At 47.3% G+C, this 13,714-nt stretch overlaps 1 long non-coding RNA gene across 1 annotated transcript in view; it reads left to right on the top strand.

The window, feature by feature from the left end:
- The window catches only part of LOC149326125 (uncharacterized), a 30,181-nt gene extending 18,160 nt beyond the window's left edge, over positions 1–12,021 (top strand). The window contains exon 3 of the long non-coding RNA XR_016285921.1: positions 7,751–12,021. This is a non-coding gene — a long non-coding RNA (uncharacterized LOC149326125). The remainder of the gene's footprint in view (positions 1–7,750) is intronic.
- Positions 12,022–13,714: the final 1,693 nt, after the last annotated feature.

Raw genomic sequence — 13,714 nt, 5'->3', positions numbered from 1 at the left:
GCCTGCTACCACTTCGGCTGCAATCTGACACCGCCTCGTTTGAAGTTCCATGTCGTGCATCAACCTTACGAACGGCTATTAGTCATGAGCTTATTCTCTGAGCATCTTCTTCTTCCACTTTGGCTCCCAGCGCCATGGCTTCCGCTTCTTCCAGTCATAAATATTTCTTGGCGTACGAGGCCTTTTGCAATGTCCTAGACCTGGCCACGCGTACCATACGGGTCCGCACCATTTGGATCAGCATTGTCCTAAAATTGCAGCTGTCGGTGATGTGTTGTGTTTCCAGAATAAATTCATGAGCAGGCTCACGTTCCTTCTGGGAGCGATTAAAGAACTGCAAACTTTCCGTAGTTTCGTTCGAAGTAGTCAACCAAGGCTTTGACGGCTGCGTTGTAGGTGAGCACATTGGGATTCCTTGGCGCCACTCTTCCTGGCAGTATTTGGATGATGCGTGTGTTCAGTGCTGCGATAATGAATGCCCTCTTCTTGGCCTGGTCACTGATGCCTGTCGCTTCCAAGTATGGCTCTCCTTGGATGACTTACGCCTTGCGGTTGTCCCTTTCATCGTCGTAATCCGGTAGCTGTTGATGAATTCTTGCTGCAGCTGCCCTCCGGTCTTCGTCAGTTGGCTCTTCCTTGATTCCAGTGGTTTCGTTTGGACTTGTTGCCACTGTTACATCACAATTACATTGCAAGCTCATGATATACACTTGTCTTGATCCATGAACTGCACGAGTGAAGTGTAGGCATCAAAAGAACATTTGGTGCCATCGAAGCAAAACTTTTATAGTGACAAAAATGAAGGGAAGCAGATGGGAGAGAAAGTGCCCACTCATATCGCTTGGTGCGTATGCATGCGGCCAGACTGTGCCGCCACGATAGGGCGGCTGTCTCTGGTTATTACACCGTGCTGATATTAGGTAAAACTAGCTCTACTAAATTTATTGAAAGGGAACGAAAGTTGCGGTACTGTCTACTTGAGTAACAAAGTGGACGCACTTAATACGGCTCTTACATCAGGCTACTTGGTGGCCGCCAACCTGCCAAAGCAAAGCAGCAGAAAGGTTCACGGTGTTTCGAATTGAGAAGCGAGTCGAAAGTGGGTACTTCCCCGTCTACATTGTAGGTGTGACTATGCAATGCAGAGAAAGCGCTTCGCATGGTTCGCACGGGAGCGCTTTGATGGCCGATGGCCTCCCCTTGTTTTCTTGTGTTTACCTGTAGACAACTCCAGGAAGGTGGCCAAAAACATTGCGATGCTTCTCATTTCCTCTGTGAGCAGTGCGAGTCCCAAATGAACTGTTCCTGTGCTTCGCTGCAGCGCCTTGATGGAAGAGTTCATTTAAGAAAGAGTTCATTTACGGAAGTGTTCATTGCTGGAGGCATTCATTCCTGGAGGCATTCATTTCTGGAGGCGTTCATGGAAGCATTCATTCACTGCAGGTGGCTCAGCTTTGCGAGAGGGGGAATATAGCTTCGCACCCTTCTGCATTCTGCCATAGCTGGCCTTTTCTCGGTAACATCCTACGCATGCAGCAAGCTTGCATAATTGTAGGAAAGCTTACTTACAGAATCAAGAAAATATCTGCATCCAAAAACTCTCGTTCATGGACTGTGCTTTCACTTCCTGCTCTGCCAACAGAAGAGGTTAGCATATGAAAGATGATGAGTCAGTCACCTTCCACTGTAATTCGTTTTTTTAAAAAAGAGGGGGGGATGCTGTTGTGTCTTGGAAGTCGTACGATATCGCAGCCGAGTAGTAACCCGAACTCGGGATGTTTATTGTCATCCAGCCGTCAGACCGTGCGTCTCGCTGGACAAAGACTGCCTGCGCATCCAGACCGCAATGCGCTTTGATCAAGATGCAGGGGGAAGGAAAAAGGTGTGGCGCCCTAACACCGACATGTGGCAATGAGTTAGTTGTTTGCTTATCGGCACACAAACACTACAATTCTCTCTTCACTAGATGATGCTCTCATTATACAGGGTTAACTGGTATAACAAAGAAACGTTCTGATTTCATAAGGACATAATTGCAACAAGTTTAAAGTTCAAAACACCAGGTCTAGAAGTTCATTGATGCAATCACGGCCTTGGTGTGTACCGACCCGGGGTACGTCTTTCTCTTGTCGGGTACTGGGGTCATGTTGAGGCTTTGTGGGCCCTGGTAGCCTGAGAAGAACCTGAGTCATGATAGATGTAGTCAGAACCGGGGGATCCATTAATTATTCGGCTCTTGTGGTCAACCCCCCCCCCCCCCCCCGGCTCTTCCACAGCTATGGGCACTGCTTGTTCCTGGGACGATTCAGATGATTGCCAGAATTTCCAGGGGTCCTCACCATGGGCACCATAACCGTGGTCGGCAGACATGGTATTGCGGTCTGCCTGCCTTGAGGGCATCTGGTCCTGACGCCTCTTCAGTTCCACGACTGCACGGGGTGTAGTCACATGTAACACGTAAGACACTGGCCCGGAGCGTAATGTCACCGTTGCCTCCAACCATCTTGGACCTTCTCTAGAGTTTCTCACAAACACTCTGTCACGGACCGCGAAGATTCTCTGAAGTTCTCTACGACTACGTGTCTTCTGAAACTGCTTTTCCTCGACCACTGAATGAGCACTAGGCTTCAGTAAATCGAGTCGAGTTCTAAGGGGTCGTCCTATCAAAAGCGAAGCCGGAGAGTGCGCTGGGTGGTTGCATGTGGTGTATTCCGGTATGCTCGAAGGAAACTGGCCAGTCTCTCTTGGATGGACCACCCATTGGTGTCCTTTCCAAGAGCTTCTTTCACTGTTTGGATGAATCTTTCAGCCGTCCCGTAAGTAGAGGGATGATATGGAGTGGACCACATGTTTTATTCTGTTCACCTTTAGGACTAACTGAAATTCTTCGCTGCAAAACTACGGCCCGATATCTGCTGCGATAACCTCTGGTATTCCAAAATGGCCGTCAGGTTACGCAGCTTACCGATAGTAGCCTATGCCGAGGTTGAAGGCATTATGAACACCTCAGACCACTTTGAAGGGGCGTCTACCACCACTGAAAGTTGCGCTGAAGAAACGGGTCAGCAAAGTCCAGGTGAAGGCTTGACCATGGCCTCTTTGGCCAAGCCCACAGATGAAGGGCAGCATGGGTAGGTAGCGCCCGTTGCTGCTGGCAGGCCGCGCACATTTGCATGGTGTTCTCCATGTCAGCGTCAATTCCCGGCCACCAGGCGTAGTTGCGGGCAACTTCCTTCATCCGCACCATGGCAGGATGCCCCTCGTGCAGCTCGTCCAGCATTGTGTTCTTAAAGGCGGGGGAACCACAGTGTGTATCCCCCAAAATAAACATCCTTGGTTCGCAGGCAGATGCAGTCTTCAAAAAGAAAGCTCTCATTTGTTCATCCATCACACGCTAGGGCCATTGTCGCGTATCTGTGTGCAAAACTTGTCGTAGGGGGGTTTCGTGAAGTTTCTCGCACAATGTCTCAGCTTGTTATTTGAAAAATTTTCCACCAAAATGTGTAGCAGGCGGTTACTTTGTTGTTGTCTTCTTTATCGCAACTCTCGGGCAGTGGTAGACGTGACATACAGTCTCCTTCTACGTTGCTTTCCCCTGAGCGATAGACATAACAATAGGCCGACTGTGTAATGGCCCACCTCTGCAAACGAGCAGCGGCAATGCTTGGTATTCCTATCTCTGGACCGAGGATCGTCTGTATAGGCTTGTTATCCGTTACCGAGCTGAACAGTCTGCCGTAGATGGAGTAATGAAACTTCTTAATTCCGAAAACTAAGGCTTATGCTTCTTGCTCTAACTGGCCATAGTTCCGTACACTTGGTGATAATGTGCATGATGTAAACACGATCGGCCATCCGGAACCATCCTTTCGCACTTTAGCCAGAATGGAACCCAACCGATATGATGATGCATCACACACTACTTTATGCTGGGCTTCTGGATCATAGTGAGACAACACCGGTGCTTTTACTGGTAACCTTTTCATCTTCTTAAACGCCATATCGCACTGTTCACTTCGTACCCAAAGCACATTCGTGCAAAGCAGCTGATTCAGTGCGAATATTACTGTTGACAACTTCGGCAGAAATTTTCCGTACCGTGCTACCATTCACGTAGACGTTCTCAGCTGCTTTTTATTGATTGGGACGGGACGGCGTTCACCTTCTCGGGTGTTGTTGAAATTCCTTGTTCACTGACCACATGACCCAGAAACTGCAATACTTGTTTCAAAAATTCGCACTTCTCCGTTCCCCTCCGCACGCCCCTTTTATGCAACCATGTCAGCAGCAAATCTACGTTCCTTTTTTTGTTTCTGCCCATGCCGAATGCTGGGTGGTTTACTGTGGACAGTGCTTTGTGTGTACCGAGGGTGAGGTGTTCGCTGGAGTCCTTGTCCATTATTACCACTTGCTGGTACACTCGACTCAGGCCGATATTGGAGAATACTTGCCCTCCCGAAAGGGTGGCAAAGATTTCTTCAATCTTGGGTAAGGGATAGTTGTCAATGTTTAAGCACGGGTTCAACGACACTTTATAATCCCTGCAGATGCACCCGCTCGTATCTTTCTTTACTACTGGAAAATTTGGTGAGGTAACACGACCGTTCGAAATTGGCTCGATCACCCCCAGACCAACCAGTTTTTGCTCTTCTTTCTCCACTACAGCCACTGCGGTGGCTCAGTGGTTACGGCGCTCGGCTGCTGACCCGAAAGACGCGGGTTCGATTCCAGCTGCGGCATTCATTTTTGATGGAGGCGAAATTCTAGAGGCCTGTGTACTGTGCGATGTCAGTTGCATGTTAAAGAGTCCCAGGTGGTAGAAATTTCCGGAGCCCTTCACCACGGTGTCTCTCATAGCCTGAGTCGCTTTGGGACGTTAAACCCCATAAACCAAACCAATCTTTCTCCAGTTTCTTTCAGCGTGAACGGAATGCTTCTAGCTTTACAAAACTTTGGGTGTATAGTTCAGGCTTGATAGATAGTTGAGCTTGCTCAGCTTGAATTTCGCCGAGTTCGTTGTTGAGCGACTGGGAATGTCGGTCCAAGACTTGTCCCAGCCCGATGGTCTTGTGTGTCCAAGCGATTAAAGCTACCCCAGGTGAGCCTGAGCTGATACACCCAACCTTGTCCTCTGAGAGCAGGGCCCTCCTGGCAGAGAATATGCAGAGGCAGCTGGTGAGATTGGTGCTAATGTTTCACGTTTACTGACACCACCCCCTTTGGGCACACGCACTCCCCTGTGTATGTGCGAAGCAACACCGAAGCCGGGCGTAACTTCATCTGCTGGAAACATGACCGAAACAGCCGGTGCGGCCTCACTGATACTGCAGCTACAGTGCCCAGTTCCATTTTAAGCACTTGCTCCACACACATTGTAAACCATGCCAGCTCTTGACGCGGTTTCTCGAGTGTTGTCTGCAATAGTGGCTCTACATCGTCCTCGTTCTCAAAGACACTTAAGCTTCGCCTCAGGAAGTCTTTTAGCGGTGTGTCTTGGCCGTTGGCTTTTGGAAATTGCAGACTACGTGTCCTCTGGGAGCGGCACATTTTCGGTATATGCCGCACTCGGTGACATGTAAAACAAGTTGCTGTTCGGAATCTGTAAGCATGTTAATTTGCGGGCTCGAGTTTTGTGCAGCAATATATATTACATACGTTGCATGTTATGATCTTTGTACAGCTTTTCAGGACATGGTCACAAAACCTTTGTGTACTTTGTCCACCTCCCTTTTTGAAGCCTTAATTTTAGGGAAAAAGTGTGCAATTGCACGAGTAAATATAGTACTATTTTTTTTTTCCGAGGATATCAATTCATTGTTACCTCTCTTGCGTCTGTTTTCTTGTTGAATGAGATAAGCACTACTACTGCATATTCTAATTGGATTTGCATTCTAGATATTGATATAGGATCCTCTACTATAATGTCATTTATATTTTTTAACATTATTATATTAGAGTGGGAGCTTAAGGCGGCATTATGTCAGCCCGTCTTGACATGAAGTGAAGTTCTGTGTCACTTAGGGAATTTCGCAAAAGTACTCGGGAAAAACCTGGAAAACTAAGCGAATTTGGGAACGTCAATTTGCTAAGTGCATTCATTTCACCCTCATGCATCATCAATGGCTTGAAAGCTCCGCCGCAGTAGATCAATGGTTACGGCGCTCGGCTGCTCACCCGAAAGACACAGGTTCGATCTCGGCCATGACGGTCGGTAGAATTTCGATGCAGCCGCAATTCTAGAGGCCTGTGTTCTGTACGATGTCAGTGCATGTTAAAGAACACCAGGTGGCCGAAATTTCTAGAGCCCTTCACTACGATATCCCTCATAGCCTGAGTTGCTTTGGGACGATAATCCGCACAAACTAAATCAATTGCTTAAAAGACACATAGAGGCACTTGATGAACAGCTGTACTCTTCACTACTGGCGTCATATTGGGCCTGTCTGTACTAATTAGATGTCACGGTGCCAATTGGCAGCCAGTGCTGAGCCTCAGACCTGGTGGAGGACTTCTCATACTGTTCTCTGTTAGATGCTAGACCTAACATTTTTCAGTCAGCCTGTGAGCGCGTTTTTTTAGGTATATGCCTATGATGTTTCTGTTTTGCTGCAGGCTGCGATCTATGGAATATCTATAGGCGCATAGCCTGAAATTTTTTTAGAGAGGGACCCAAGACACTTTTTTACTGGGAGGGGGTTTAGTGCTGCGTACTCAAAGAAAAGCTTCTAGTTGAAGTGGTAGGGTGTGTGGGGGGGGGTGGGGGGGGGGCGTAAATGAGCTTGGCTTAAGGGTTCGCCTCCCCACCTGGATACATGCCTGCATAAAAATGGCTCAAAGCATCCCTGATCGTTTTGTGATTGAATTGCTGGCATGCGCCTACATTGATGCCTGCTGCATCACACATTACCTGTCATCAAGCTAACCGTGCACCGCTTTAATCTTGGTTTGTCTTCACCTGTTGCCATTAGTCCCTCCTGAACTGGCAAGGAGAAGAGAACATTGCAAGCGCGTTCTACCTATCATCACAATGGCCACCTTTTCTGCTTGTCTGGCCAAGCACACACACACTTTTGGAGATGCCTTTTGAAGTGTTTTGTATGTCTCCTGATGGGGCACAGGTTTGTAGCTGGCTGAGTGTTATCTGTCCTGCAGTGCCCATGAAACATGCAAATATATGCCAGATGTGCCGTAGTTCATGACGTCTGTTACCAACATCATTATTCACGCTCAGGCTGGCTGTTGTCTCGAGTGGCTGTGCTATGGCAAGGAAGCAGTGTAAGCAGGGGGCTTTGGTTTGCTGCACTTTTCTGCAAGTGTGGAATGCCAGCTCAGAAGGAAAGTGTTAACCTTAGTAAGTATACGTGTGTGGCACTAATCGGCAGTTCCTTTAATTATGCTTAGAAGATTACCACGAGCATTGCTTCTGCCATTACTTGTGGCTGTCGGGTACTTCATTCCACTCTTTCTCTGTCAGACCTTGTGTGATCATCAGAGACAAAGCTGCATTCCATGCTGAGGCCAAACTCTGCCTGCAGGCTCTTTTGTTATTCAAGTGTCACATTTTGGGGCATTGTACATTGCCATGAAATGAGCACCAGTGGCTTGGATGTGCCATATGCTAATGGTGCTCTGGTTGAAGCGTCTTACCAGTGAAGCTTTGTAACGCTGATTAGTGGTCATCTTGCAAAATGGGGTTGAAGTTTGTAGTTCATCTTTTGCTGTACTTTCTGTTTGACCTTGTGTTATGCAGGAAACGCACGAAGACATCGCCTGTGGGATCAACAGGGAAGCTCTCGTCTTGGCGTCTAGTCACTCTGCAGATTGCTTTGTTCCAGGCGCATAGGTGTTCTCTGTTATCAGCAACATCTGTGAGTGTTTGTAAAGAAGCTTTTGCACTAACTGTGTGTGCACCAATTAGCTGTGACCACTCTTTTCCATGTGGCTTCAGACACCAGAATACAAATGACCAAAGGTTCAAGTTTTGGCTGATATGCACTTATGCCTTGCAAATAAATCTGTGTGAGAGCAGTGGTGATATCTATATTGTAAATAGTACGTATATACAGCTACAGGCTATGTCTTTATGAGTCTTTGAGCCTTGGAGTTTCTGTGTTAATACAGTCAAGACTAAGAAACCTCTAGCGTATTTTTCTGCATTTTAAGTTCACAACTTGCTCTCCTCAGCTTTGTGTGAGAATGTGTCGAACAGCTGGTGATGCACGTAAATACTGGCACTTTTTTAGCTTGCGCAAAAAGAATATAATTTCTTTCTTGGATTGATTTATAGTTGAATGGGGCCGAAATGTGGCAGATTAGCCGACTCAAACTTAATGTGAATGCCAAAAATATCACTTGGAATGTTCGGCACCTAAAAGAGAAGTTAATGAGCAAACAATAGTTTGTCCTCATTGCTGTGATTCTAAAATAATGGCAAGAAAAACAGGAGAGGCAATAACATTTTTTTACAACATGATTGGAAATTGAACTGCAGAGCCACTTTTTGCTTTTTAATTCCTAAATACAGTTGCTGACCGATTTTGCGGACTCGACGGGACCCGAAAAATAATCCGAATAATCGAACAGCCCGAAAAATCTGTGACCTGAAAAAAATAAACTTTACTGCGAAAAACCGGCTTTCAAAATCGCGCAAAATCACCGCAATGTTCCGCCTACAAGCGATAATATTAGACTCCCTCTAAGTCATAGCCATGCCTTCTTCATGTCCTCACCCTATCACATCATGGTACCAGACAGTGCGTTATGCCACGAATGAATGCACTCGCTGCAGCGCGAAGCCAGAACCGTTAGTTTGCCGCCGCGGTGGCTCAGTGGCTATGGTGCTCGGCTGCTGGCCCGAAAGACGTGGGTTCGATCCCGGCCGTGGCGGTTGAATTTCTTTGGAGGAGAAATTCGAGGCCCGTGTACTGTGCGATGTCAGTGCACGTTAAAGAACCCCAGGTGGTCGAAATTTCCGGAGCCCTCCACTACGGCGTCTCTCATAGCCTTAGTCGCTTTGGGACGTTAAACCCCATAAACCAACCAACCAACCGTTAGTTTCCATGGGCCAGTGTCACTCGCAAAGACCGCGAGGTGGGCAACCCACGGGAAGATGCAGGGCCCCCTCCCGTGCCCTTGCTGTCCCCGCACCGCGGGGTGCGTGCTGCGGCAGACGCTGCCCCTGCGATTGCGTGCCCTTCTTTGTAGGCCATCTCGATGGCAATGGAGAGCATCTCATTACCTCGAATGGCAATGATTGAGAAGCCAATCCTATCCAAGCCAGGGCAGAGGCGATTCCGTTTATATCCAAGGTGGCGCCTTTCACGGAGGCGGCAAACAGGTTGGCTGTGACAGCGATGCCTGCTCGTGTCTATATTAGGCCGAAATAACCAACTTTCATTTGAAAAAAGGTATCCACAATAATGTTGGCATCTATTTTAGTATGAAAATTTGAACCTTTAGACTCCACAAATTCCAAAATATCGGCCATGAAAATATACACGTTTCTATGAGGTGGATGAGGGTTCCTCAGCGAAGTCCGAAATATCGCAGTAGTCCGAATTATTGGAGTCCGAAAAATCGGTCAGCTACTGTATATCAATCAGCCTTTGCTGGCATGCGTTTTGAAGATTTATCTCTAGAACTTGGAGAATTAAGTGCATTGTGCTCACCATCCACTTCTCCAGTCCGGCAACAGTGGGAGTGATGGTAGATCGGCTCTTTCCCTTGCTGCCATCAACTTTGCTTTGAGATGCTTTGCACCCTCTCACTTAGGCAGTGCGGAGCGGCAGCTGGCTGCCGCTGCTCTTTTGCGTACCTACACGTACCAGTACACTGTGTGATGTCGCTGAAGGCATTGTACTATCGCGTTTTGGTGGAATTCTGTGCGTACTTACCAGAAAACATGTTAGCCAGAATCAAGAACATTTAAATGCGTGGCACATTTTTGTAGGTGATGATATCAAGCTCTCACATTCAGGACTGCCACTAGAACTCCTCTGTGACAAGAAGTAGAACATTGTTAAACAACGTGCTAATTAAGGTGCTTATCACGTGATGAAATTATGAGCTCACGACTTTTGATGCCTCTGGCTTGTTTGGCACAGTGGGACATTAAAAACCTGATCTTGTTCACGGCTGTCATTTATCTGCAGACAGGACGTCATGGTCCTCGGCCCGTTGTTCCCAGCTGCTGTTCTTTTAATGTTTTCTAGTACAATACATGGCTTTGAAGTTTTGGAACAAACATGGGTGCTGCTGATGGTGGAAGTCCCAAAGTTCTTCCGGTATCGATGGCGCGGTGTTTGAAAAGCTTTGCACAGGCACAGACAATGCGTGTCACGCTGGTTTTCAATAGACAGTGCAACAAGCAAAGCATTCTTCGCAACTTTTGATAAGGCACTATTGCAGATGACGAGCCAGCCTTAGATGCTTCTCTTCAAACAGGAAGTGTTCTGGGACTAACTCGCAGTGTCGCCAGAGCAAAAACATTCGGCAGAACCATGTATAGGGGACCTACTATAGCCTCTGTTTAGAAAAAAAATGGCACTTCCAAAAATAAAGTTCGAGCTTTCGTCTCTTGGTGTGGCAGTATATTTGGGGTTTCATCTCCTGAGAGAGCTTGCCGGTATCCTGTAGAGCCATCCTACCCCCTACTCCTACTGCCCATTCCGTAATGACAGTTGTGAAATTATCGTTCAATGCTTGAACATTATGGTCATCCTCTTCAGTAAAAGCCGAATATCTGTTTCGTACCAATATCCTGAATTCATCTACTTTCCCTCTTACTGCTAAATTGTTAATGCACTTCTACTTCACTAGTTTCTTGCGTTCCCTCTTCAACTCTAGGCTAATTCGAAACCTCACCATCGTGTGGTGACTACAGTGCACCTTTTCGAGGGCCTCCACATCCTGCACAATGCCAGGGTGGATGCATAGTATGAAGTCTGTTTCGTTTTAGTCTCACCACAGTTGCTGTTCCACGCCCACTTCCTGTCCTCTCATTTGCGGAAGGAGGGGGTCCATAAATTATGCTTTGCGAACTCTGCTAATAGATCCCCCCGGCTGCTCCTAGTGCCTATGCCACTGTCTGGTCTCCAGCCTGCTTCTTTCCTATCTTTTCATGGAAGTCACTCATGAGTGCAGTGTACTGTTACTTTGCTCTCGTCATCATGGCTAGATATATAGGCCTGTAGTGCTTTCAGATTGTACGTCTTGTTATGCCTAATTGCCTTCCTCTATGATTAGTGAGGAATCCCACACCTAGTTCTCGTCTGTCTGCTGACCCACGATAGCATAGTATGTGCCCACTCTTCAGCACTCTATGTGCCTCATCTGTCCTCCTAACAATACGTTTTTCTGGGCAAGTTGGAAGTACTTCATATTGCGGACCTGCGCAAAACGGACAAGGGACCAAGTAGGGGCTGCAGTGCAGAGGAAACGCGAGGGGAAGGATGGAAAGAACGTTTGCAAAGTTAAGCATGGAAACAAGTACGTTGCCTGTAGGAAGGGAGTGGTGTATCTTATCCCTTTGTCTTGCGGCCGTGTGTACATCGGCCAGACGGGCCGTTGTATCAACATCGGCCAGATGGGCCGTTGTATCAACATTCGCCTCACAGAACACGCCAATTCGGTCAGGAGCAGAGATAATAGAAATGTAGCACAGCACTGCCTCACGTGTGATTGTGTTCCGTATTTTGTTGACACGGAAGTGTTGTTTGTACATCATGATCAGCGCACGAGGGAGATCGCGGAAGCATTTCACATCATAAGGAAGGGCGAGGGATGCGTAAGCAAATCCTCGATTAGCTTGTCAGGGAGGGAAATGAGCCTGCTTCATTCTGGGTAGGGAGGCTGAGGTATTGACACACGTGCCTTGAATGGATGATTGCTGTTTTTTGTTTTCTCTATTTTTACGCTTGTGAGTGGCAACAGTGTATCCGGGTTTGACAAGATGTCTTTGCGCATGTCTGTGTAAATGTATAAATTGACTGCGTACGTATGAATAAAATTCAGTTGTAAGTTCAGCGCCGTTCAGTCTGTTTCCCTTGTCCTCTGTCCGTGTTCGTAAGCGCTGGTTTTTCTACAACGAAAGAGAAGACGACACGGGCGCTGTCTAGCAACTGAATTTTATTGAAAAACCACGTGAAATATATAAGGAACGAAACAAAAACAAAAACCACTGGATCGAGGAAGGTTTCCTTAAGCAGGCTATCAAGAAAGGAACCTTGCACAGTTAGCAGAACGATTGTTGCGCAAGCTGAAGATAAAGGCGGCACCTCACCCTCCGTGAGAGCAGGAAGAGGAACGAGGGAAGGTCGTGTGCATCCCATATCTACACGGTGTCGCACATCGTCTGATCGCTGCACGACAGAATGTGCAGGTAGTGTTCTCTGCCAAACATAAAGTTGGGAAGGTGTGCGCAGCAGTGCACAAGAAGCTGGAGCCAGCATCTTCCAGGAAGGATTTTCGTCAGTGCTCGCTGTCACACAGTGAAAAGTTCATGAACTGCAAGAAAGGTGTCATTTATAGGGTACCTTTGTCTTGCGGAAAGGGTTATTATGGCCAGACGGGAAGGTGCATAAACATCAGGCTGAAAGAGCACGAGAATTCGCTCGACATCAAGAAGTCCCCGTCATCCAACCTAGTGCAGCCTTGCCGCCGTTGCAAAGATCAAGATGACGTCCCTTGCCTGCCTGACTTGCACAATACTTAGATCCAGTACTGCAGCAGCAATCAGGTAGGCAGGGAGATCTTTGAAGCTTATTGCATCGCTAAGGACACTGACATGTGGGTTGCGAAAGGATGCGTGGCGTTGCAGAGAAACGAGATAGCCTTCCTCGATAACTGTCGGACATCCGCTGTGTAATCTTCCATGTGGTTCCGATTTTTGTTTGTTGTTTTTGTTTGTTTCGTTCCTTATATATTTCACGTGGTTCTTCAATAAAATTCAGTTGCTAAACAGCGGCCGTGTCGTTTCCTTGGTACCTTGTCCGTTTTGTGCGGGTCCACAATATGAATTTCCTCCTAACCTGCCTAAGTCCTGCACTCTAAGAACTAAAGGAGTGCGGGGAACTCCTTTCGATGGAGTATACGCTTGTCCCATATTTCACTCCCTTTTCCAGAGTCGCCGCACTCCTGCTAGGCGCACTCCCTCTGCAGGAGTAGACACACTCCTTTATTACGAATGGCTGGGGGAAAAAAACCTGCGCCGGAGGGAAGATTTGAACCGAGAAACTCTGCATTGCGAGCTGAGTGCGCTACCTCTCGCCTATACTTGGGACGAGTGGTAATGCTTTCCAGTAGTTATATATGCTAACTTTTTGAGTTCAGCGGCAGTTTCGTGCGTATATGTCGTGAGTTCTGTTCTCTAAATTGGTAGATCGCTGGCTGGTTAGAGTTGGCACAGCTCAGTAAATGATGAAACAGTAAAGGCAGCATCTGAACGCCACGACGCCACGGTAAATCTTTACTCAACAGCAATTTCATGGTGCACGGTACGTAGACTCGCCCTTCGCGAACGAGTTAACTGGTGTCCTGATGCACTATTATTCGTATTAAAATGATGTGTAGCTGCCCTAGAGCACTCGTCGATCATTCATACCGTAGTAGGAATGCCATATAAAGTGTTTAGACTAATGTTTCACCGTCGACCGCGAAGGTTCACGAGATCTGACAGAAGTGTTTTCCTTTAACAGATGCATCGCTCGTTTCTGCG

Source organism: Amblyomma mixtum, chromosome 10 (assembly GCF_055824585.1).
Source record: "Amblyomma mixtum isolate Tamu chromosome 10, ASM5582458v1, whole genome shotgun sequence".
Classification (NCBI taxonomy): domain Eukaryota; kingdom Metazoa; phylum Arthropoda; class Arachnida; order Ixodida; family Ixodidae; genus Amblyomma; species Amblyomma mixtum.
This window is presented reverse-complemented; position numbering and strand designations above follow the sequence as displayed.